At 38.4% G+C, this 9,905-nt stretch overlaps 1 long non-coding RNA gene across 1 annotated transcript; it reads left to right on the forward strand.

The window, feature by feature from the left end:
* Positions 1 to 3,761: 3,761 nt before the first annotated feature.
* LOC310865293 lies at positions 3,762 to 7,337 on the forward strand. Its single transcript, XR_014569811.1, has 3 exons — positions 3,762 to 3,856; positions 5,765 to 5,807; positions 7,282 to 7,337. It is a non-coding gene; the product is annotated as an uncharacterized lncRNA (long non-coding RNA).
* Positions 7,338 to 9,905: the final 2,568 nt, after the last annotated feature.

Genomic DNA, 9,905 nt, shown 5'->3' on the forward strand with positions numbered 1-9,905 from the left:
TAGAGTTATATATTGTCCCCCTCTATTATATAGAGGGGGAAACATTATAGGCTACGCGATGTAATTAATATATATTTGATTGATTGTGCCAAATAATCGCCTTTTTCCCTCCACCCCTCTTTACATAACTTGCTTATTTTTTGCTCATGTAAACCACGGAATTCTGGCTTGTGTATGCCCTCTCTACGAAACATATCAAGTTGAAAAGGAAATGGGGCAGCTTGCAGATTAACCATTTTCAGAAAAGTGCGTATACATTTAGGCAACAATGAATGTGCTATTGTGCTATTCTCGGCCAATTTTCTACCGATTGTCCTAATTCCAAATATATAATCCGTGAAGTGTACATTTTCATTGGGTGTATAATAATGTATTCATAAGAGAGGGAAGAAAATAAAAAATAAAAGTGAGTGCGTGTAGGCAACAATGACGTCTCCAGCTCCAGAGGTGTGAACGAGTGGTGCGGGGGTGGGGGGGATAAAGGGGGAGAGCGGTCGAATGGGCCGATATAGTCAGACTGAGTAGGAGTGATTTTTTTTCAGCCTTGCTAGTGTTAACAGTCAGAGAGCAGTCAGACTCCAATACCAGTCTGTCTGCTGTAGATTTGTGTAGTTCATTCGTGTTAATCGCACCATAATCAGCCACACTAACACTCCCGGACCGTTTTGAGTGAAGCCACGTAGTTGACAAACAGCCAGTCTCTCCATGTAACGGGTTACATGGCAGGTTGACGGTGGCTCCAGATCTTGTGTAGATGGAGTCCTGTAGAGAGTTGTCCACTCTCAGCAGAATGAGAACCACTTGAATCCATTTGATCACAGACATTCTGATCTGATCTTTGTCCGTCTGTCTGAGCTGTTTCTCTGTCTGTCTCTGTGAATGCCTCTCTCTCTCTCTCTCTCTCTCTCTCTCTCTCTCTCTCTCTCTCTCTCTCTCTCTCTCTCTCTCTCTCTCTCTCTCTCTCTCTCTCTCTCTCAGTGTGTCAGTGAGGCTGACTATAAACCAGTATATGTGGACAGTATTGTTGTGGTCGAAGTATAACATGTATAACATGAAATTATAAGTTTTAGCCATAGGCGGAGCTTGAACTTGACGCCAGGGGGTGCGACTGCTTGGCCAACGACACCCGCGCGCACGCTTTGACCTTTTTTGACCTTTATTTTATTATTTTAGCGTTTTTACAATGCCCTAACCCCTGAAAATGAGTTATTTAGGTAGTACAGCAGCTCACACACATACACACATGCACTACAGCCATACAGCGAGTCATCATATCATGATAAGAGAGATGATTACAAACTACAGTCAGAAGTTAAGTTAAAAAAAAAAAAAACTTTTTTTTTTTTTTTTTTTTTTTTTTGCCAGGGGGTGAAACCCCCTCAAGCTCCGCCCATGGTTTTAGCTGTAAAAACCCTCAGTGCACAATACACTTTAATGTCTCTGTATTTAGAGGCCTCAAAGCCATTATTATTATTATTATTATTATTATTATTATTATTATTATTATTATTATTATTATTATTATTATTATTATTATTATTATTGTATAGGCTCTGTACAGTAGGTATTTGTAGCTTTGTACTGTACAGACCCAACCCTCCATCCTCTTTATTATTTTGTAAACATAATGTTTAATGTTTCATCATTCATTCCAGCCTCTTCCTCCCACCACTGTGTGTCTTAAAGGGATAGTTCACTGCACACACATTTTGGGGCTTTTGGGTTGCACCGGTGTTAAGTTGCTCGATTCAGTATTTAGATACTGAGTGCCGCTTGTAGATCTGCTATTTGAGCTTGTAGATCTGCTATTTTTTAGCTTAGTTTAGGACCCCGATTACTTTGTTCTCCTCACTCCCCTCTTGTTTATTGAAGTACAGTTTGGTTGTTGCATTATGGGTGTAAACCTTGTGTGTGTGTGTGTGTGTGTGTGTGTGTGTGTGTGTGTGTGTGTGTGTGTGTGTGTGTGTGTGTGTGTGTGTGTGTGTGTGTGTGTGTGTGAATGGGTGAATGTAATGCACAATCTATGCAAACGTGTGTGAATGTGTGTCTGTGTGTGTGTGTGAATGGGTGAATGTAATGCACAATCTATGTAAAGGTGTGTGAATGTGTGTGTGTGAATGGGTGAATGTAATGCACAATTTACGTAAAGCGCCTTGGATAAAGGCGCTATATATAAATACACCATTTACCATTTTACCAGCATGGGAGGACCCATACAAATACATACATTAAATATGGTTTCCACCAACCACCACATCATCATCATCCTCAGTGGTTAGGCAATAGAGGAAGACGAGCACAGTGCAAATACATCATGCAGTGTCATCGCTCGACGTGTCAGATTAGAGGCGTAAACAGTTGGAGTCGAGATGTGAATATAATAAGGAAGTTGCTGAAGCTGCTGAATGATGAAATAGATCTATAAAGAGATAAGCGGGAGATTGTTCCAGGCAGTCAGATGCATGGAAACATGGGAAACTGGTGGCCCGGGGGGGGGGGGGCTCTCTGGAGTGAGTGTGTTAAAGAATACTCTAATAAAACGGCCTAAACCTCAGGTCAAATGCTTGGCTGCGGTGTGTAGTACCAGCATTCAAATCAGAGGGGGGGTAAAACATGTCTGGCCTTCTTCGGCCCTTGGTCGTGGAATGATCTACAGTCCAGACTAAAACTGGCTTTGAAAGTTCCCTTGAGAAGTTTCAAAAGGATCATCTTTGATGCACAATACAGCACCTGCACATGTTTGGATATATGTACTACTGGCCTATGTTCATGCCTATATATTTATTATATCGGCTCAGATCGTGTAGATTGTGTATATTGTGTATTTTGCCCTGCTACTAAAAAGTAGGACAGGTGACTTGTTGTATTTATGCATGGGTACTTTAAGGTGTATCATGGACGTTGTATTTGCTGGTTCAAAATGTAACACTGACGATGTGGTATTGAAGTGTAATTTTATGTCCGCCTCTTGGCCATTTCCCACTTGTAAAAGAGACGCAGTCTCAATGTGATTTTACTGGTTAGATAAAGGTTAAATAAAAATAAAATAATTTGGGGGTGTGAGATTTGGAGAACTGGAGGAAGTGATAGGAGGAGGAAGCGCTACTGTGAACAACATGTTACTTTGAGATTAGAGATTATGAGTGTCCACATAACGTACCGTACGTATATGTATTACAACATGCAATGACAAGGTTCAAAGCCACGCTCTACCCAAAGACATATAAAAGGCAGACGAACCCCTCAACCGTTAAGACACAATACATTCCATCCTCTTGGAGACCTTATACACACCTTATACAGCGTTGAGTCTGCAGAAAGGTATGCTATAGAGCAAGGTTATAATAGTTTTTTTTTTAACTTTTGACATTTTTTTTCTTCTAATTCAGTTAGTTTTAGTTAGGGTTTGCTAGTTTTTATTTCGTTTATATTTTGGTGAACATGCTTAGTTTTAGTTGTTTTTCGTACTTATTTGTGGTTTATTTGTGGGTTAGGGTTAGCGTTAGCCGTACGGTGCTGAAAACTGCCGTAAAACTTGTTGGAGAAATGAGGAGATTAATCTATTGAATTTAAAAGGATAAAACTAAGGGTATTTTGTCTATAATTTCAGTTAGTTTTAGTTAGTTAACTTTTGCAACAATACTCTATTCATTATTGCTAGTAGATAGGCATACTGAAGGGCACTGATATGTCATGATTTGCGTGAGAAGCTAACATTATTATGTGTCATGATGGATGTGTCTGGTTCTGTGTTGCAGGATGAAGGGCCTTATTGCGCCTGCCGCTGTGCTGATGGTGCTGCTGGGTGTGTTGGTGCCTGGTCTGGTGGACGCTCGGAGTCAACGCCGTAAAGAAGGTAAATCGCCCACAAACATGTACTGGGCTTAAAGGACAATTCCATACTAAAAGGCTTTCTTACCTTTCTTTGTAGTTGTTACGTCCCCACCAAAGAGGTCCAGGTGTTATTTTGTGCAAAAGCTCCTTATTGGCTATTTCCCCTACCATAAGCCCCCAATGAATTGAATGGGAATTGAATGGGGCTATGGGGTGTTGTGCTAATTCGCTTATTTACATCGCTCAAAAATATAGATTTTTTGTATATATCCTCTCTTCATAATGTAAATGATATCCCAAGTGGCACACTTTACTACTCATTTCAATGGAAATAAGTGAATTAGCACAACACCCCATAGCCCCATTCAATTCCCATTCAATTCAATGCAATTCATTGAGGTCTTATGGTAGGGGATATAGCCAATAAGGAGTTTTTGCACAAAAAAACACCTGGACCTCTTTGGTGGGGACGTAACAACTATACAAAGAAAGGTAAGAAAGTTAAGAAAGCCATCTAGCATGGAATTCTCCTTTAAAAGACAACTTTAGTTTTTTTCAACCAAGGTTCATGTTTTAGGTTGTTATTAGAGAAAGTAAAAGAGGAGTGTAAATTTTTCTTCATTTGCTGGTTTCTTTCGTTTTAGGAATTTTGGCGGTGTTTGACAGGGGGGCGGGGGCATTCGAGCATGGGGCTAAATATGTATTTGTTTTACAAAATGTCATAGCGATTTATTATTTTATTATTTACTGTAGTCCTACTAAACCCCAAGAAATTACATCTGGCCACAAAAGATCACAAGATCTACTGAATGTGTCAAACTGACATATTGGGCCTATGACAAAATGTGGCTTCCCCCCAGTAGATCCTCAGTAGATCCTGTGATCTTCTGTGGCCAGATATGATCTATAGTCTAGTAGGACTATAGTAAAGAACCGTGGTTGAAAAAAACAAAAGTTGTCCTTTAAAGCCCGAACGGCACCAATGATTCGCCGTGGAACTCCTTGCAAAATGCAACGATACTTGCAAAACACATTAGCCCCGACGCCCGGAGCTGCATTGGTGCCGTAGACCTTTTGCAACCGCTTTGTTGCAAGGAGTAGCGACTAGCGGTAGTTGCATTGGTCAGGTTTGGGCTTTAGGTATGGATACGTCAGTGTCAAAAACTACTGAGATGGCTGAAATACTCAGCATCCATCTACTGTATACTGAATGTATGCTGCACTGGTTGTTTGGATTGAGTTCGGTTCATTTCAAATACATTGATTGTTACCATAATGTTTTGTTGTCATATGAAAGCAGGGAATCATAGCTTCAAATTGACATATTGGTTGTCCACCAGTTGAGGAAATATGGCTTATAGATTAATGTCTTGCAGAGAAACAGTGAGTTGAGAAAACTTAACAAGTTCACTTCTGTGGACTCTAAAATTACACTAAGCATTTATTTCATATTTAGCTCTGACACTTATTTCAGACATGCTCTAGTATGTGAAGAGTCTGCCTGTGATATTAACTAATTTTGGAGGAAAAAAGTTCAGTCTTTCTGTGCATCTTTTCAAAACATTTATTTCAGTACAGGATATTACAGTAATTATGTATCAATAATATGATTATTGTGTATACGCCTTGCTTTCGTAATGTAATCACAATTTTGTAGTTAGTCTACTTATGAGTACTTTGCACTCTCCATGGTGTTGGTTGTAAATTATTCAGCTAATTAATTATAATAGCATATACTAACATATTGTATTTTGACTGTTGATTGTATATGACAGTGCTTTGTGGAGATTATATAATGATATAATAGATGATATAATAATGATATAATAGTAATAGATGATATAATAATGATACAATAGATGATATAATAGATGATATAATAATGATATAATAGATGAATGATATACATGTTTTTTGTCTTGTGTTGTAGAGAATCATGCAGTCTCTTTGAGGCGTTCAGACGTTAGCCGGATGTTTGACAAGTAAGGACTCTTTAATACTATTACTACTTTTCTACATAATGTTTTCTAAAATGTTTTCTGAAAAACCTATGTTTCTATATAGTGGTTCTCAAACTATTTCATGCCTTCAGTGCAGCGCTACGAGCTTATAGATCTGCTATTTTCCAATAGCTAAAGTATAACAGTAATGCTTACGTTGAAACACCAAAACCTGGGTTCCCGTCCTGAATGGGTTTAATCCAGAGCGATTTACAGTAAGCACCGCAAACATGAGATAGTACATCAAATGCATAGGATCATATACAGTAGGTAAACATGTCATCATTCCTAACAGTATAGTATATATAAAACTCATCTGTACACTGAAACTATACAAACTATTCACCATATTCACAAGGCGGCCATTTTGCTATTAACCCATTTTGACCTGAGATCAGATTCTAAAAATGTCTTCTAAATCCTGACAGTTTTCTGAACTTTCTGAATTTTGCTAATTGCACATGCTAAACCCAACAGAAATAATTGGAGACATGTTTTTTTTTTGGCATTCTGGTAACTCCAAAAATCAAGATATACCCGTCTCCAAAAATTAACATTCCAAAATCACGGGCATCAGAATCTTGATTGATAGGCTCCCCTACTATTTTCTATGTCAGTCGTTCTTTGATCTTTCAAAAATAGCAGACCTACAAGCTCGTAGTGCAGCATTCAGTGCCGGGCTATGAGCTTGTAGATCTGCTATTTTTCAATAGCTAAAGCATACCATAATGCTAACACCAAAAGGGGTTCCTGCCCCAAAATGCGTTAAAGGATAATTCCATGCTAGAAGGCTTTCTTACTTATATTTGTAGTTGTTACGTCCCCACCAAAGAGGTCCTGGTGTCATTTTGTGCAAAAGCGCATTATTGGCTATTTCCACTACCATAAGCCCTCAATGAATTGAATTGCATTGAATTTAATTGAATGTTGCTAAAATGTATATATCCTCTCTTCATAATGTAAATAGTATCAGTAGTATAAGTGGCACACTTTACTACTTATATCGATGGAAATAATAATAATTAGCACAAAAACCCAACCCCCATTGAGGGCTTATATTAGGGCCAATAATGCACATTTGCAAATTTTGAAATTTTGAAATTGTTTGAGAACCACTGACATAGAAACATGAGGTTTTTCAGAAAACTGTTGGAATTTAAAACACGTAAGGGGCCATTCACACCGAGCACTATAACTATAAAACAGGCGTATGCAAAGGCTGAGCTTATACGTATAATCGTATATGATTCATGATGACAATGTTTTATGTATATGATGCATTACCACGTGTTTTGGTTACTCGCTTACTGTAAGTCGCTCTCTGGATTAAGAGTGTCTGCCAAATGCCTAAATTGTAAATTGTAAGGGGCAAATTTACATTGTAATGAATTGTTTTTGTCGTCATGTCAAATAATAAAAGTCAATGTGAATGTCCTCCTTCCTTTAGGTACGGTGTGAATGTCCCACAACTCAACGTTGGAAGCGTGCGCCGCATGAAGACTCCGCAGTCTGGCTGGACTGGACAACGCATTGGTGGAGGTCGCTCCCGCCCCCGCCGCTCCCCCAGCCGCCGCTTCCGCAGCCGCCGCCCCCCCAGCCGCCACCACCGTAACAATGGCAGACACCGCGTGCCTGGTCTGGTGGACGCTCGGAGTCAACGCCGTAAAGAAGGTAAATCGCCCACAAACATGTACTGGGCTTAAAGGACAATTCCATACTAAAAGGCTTTCTTACCTTTCTTTGTAGTTGTTACGTCCCCACCAAAGAGGTCCAGGTGTTATTTTGTGCAAAAGCTCCTTATTGGCTATTTCCCCTACCATAAGCCCTAAATGAATTGAATTGAATGGGAATTGAATGGGGCTATGGGGTGTTGTGCTAATTCGCTTATTTACATCGCTCAAAAATATAGATTTTTTGTATATATCCTCTCTTCATAATGTAAATGATATCCCAAGTGGCACACTTTACTACTCATTTCAATGGAAATAAGTGAATTAGCACAACACCCCATAGCCCCATTCAATTCCCATTCAATTCAATGCAATTCATTGAGGTCTTATGGTAGGGGATATAGCCAATAAGGAGTTTTTGCACAAAAAAACACCTGGACCTCTTTGGTGGGGACGTAACAACTATACAAAGAAAGGTAAGAAAGTTAAGAAAGCCATCTAGCATGGAATTCTCCTTTAAAAGACAACTTTAGTTTTTTTCAACCAAGGTTCATGTTTTAGGTTGTTATTAGAGAAAGTAAAAGAGGAGTGTAAATTTTTCTTCATTTGCTGGTTTCTTTCGTTTTAGGAATTTTGGCGGTGTTTGACAGGGGGGCGGGGGCATTCGAGCATGGGGCTAAATATGTATTTTTTTTACAAAATGTCATAGCGATTTATTATTTTATTATTTACTGTAGTCCTACTAAACCCCAAGAAATTACATCTGGCCACAAAAGATCACAAGATCTACTGAATGTGTCAAACTGACATATTGGGCCTATGACAAAATGTGGCTTCCCCCCAGTAGATCCTCAGTAGATCCTGTGATCTTCTGTGGCCAGATATGATCTATAGTCTAGTAGGACTATAGTAAAGAACCGTGGTTGAAAAAAACAAAAGTTGTCCTTTAAAGCCCGAACGGCACCAATGATTCGCCGTGGAACTCCTTGCAAAATGCAACGATACTTGCAAAACACATTAGCCCCGACGCCCGGAGCTGCATTGGTGCCGTAGACCTTTTGCAACCGCTTTGTTGCAAGGAGTAGCGACTAGCGGTAGTTGCATTGGTCAGGTTTGGGCTTTAGGTATGGATACGTCAGTGTCAAAAACTACTGAGATGGCTGAAATACTCAGCATCCATCTACTGTATACTGAATGTATGCTGCACTGGTTGTTTGGATTGAGTTCGGTTCATTTCAAATACATTGATTGTTACCATAATGTTTTGTTGTCATATGAAAGCAGGGAATCATAGCTTCAAATTGACATATTGGTTGTCCACCAGTTGAGGAAATAATATGGCTTATAGATTAATGTCTTGCAGAGAAACAGTGAGTTGAGAAAACTTAACAAGTTCACTTCTGTGGACTCTAAAATTACACTAAGCATTTATTTCATATTTAGCTCTGACACTTATTTCAGACATGCTCTAGTATGTGAAGAGTCTGCCTGTGATATTAACTCATTTTGGAGGAAAAAAGTTCAGTCTTTCTGTGCATCTTTTCAAAACATTTATTTCAGTACAGGATATTACAGTAATTATGTATCAATAATATGATTATTGTGTATACGCCTTGCTTTCGTAATGTAATCACAATTTTGTAGTTAGTCTACTTATGAGTACTTTGCACTCTCCATGGTGTTGGTTGTAAATTATTCAGCTAATTAATTATAATAGCATATACTAACATATTGTATTTTGACTGTTGATTGTATATGACAGTGCTTTGTGGAGATTATATAATGATATAATAGATGATATAATAATGATATAATAGTAATAGATGATATAATAATGATACAATAGATGATATAATAGATGATATAATAATGATATAATAGATGAATGATATACATGTTTTTTGTCTTGTGTTGTAGAGAATCATGCAGTCTCTTTGAGGCGTTCAGACGTTAGCCGGATGTTTGACAAGTAAGGACTCTTTAATACTATTACTACTTTTCTACATAATGTTTTCTAAAATGTTTTCTGAAAAACCTATGTTTCTATATAGTGGTTCTCAAACTATTTCATGCCTTCAGTGCAGCGCTACGAGCTTATAGATCTGCTATTTTCCAATAGCTAAAGTATAACAGTAATGCTTACGTTGAAACACCAAAACCTGGGTTCCCGTCCTGAATGGGTTTAATCCAGAGCGATTTACAGTAAGCACCGCAAACATGAGATAGTACATCAAATGCATAGGATCATATACAGTAGGTAAACATGTCATCATTCCTAACAGTATAGTATATATAAAACTCATCTGTACACTGAAACTATACAAACTATTCACCATATTCACAAGGCGGCCATTTTGCTATTAACCCATTTTGACCTGAGATCAGATTCTAAAAATGTCTT

This window comes from Protomyctophum parallelum (assembly GCF_964188405.1).
Source record: "Protomyctophum parallelum genome assembly, chromosome: 10".
NCBI lineage: Eukaryota > Metazoa > Chordata > Actinopteri > Myctophiformes > Myctophidae > Protomyctophum > Protomyctophum parallelum.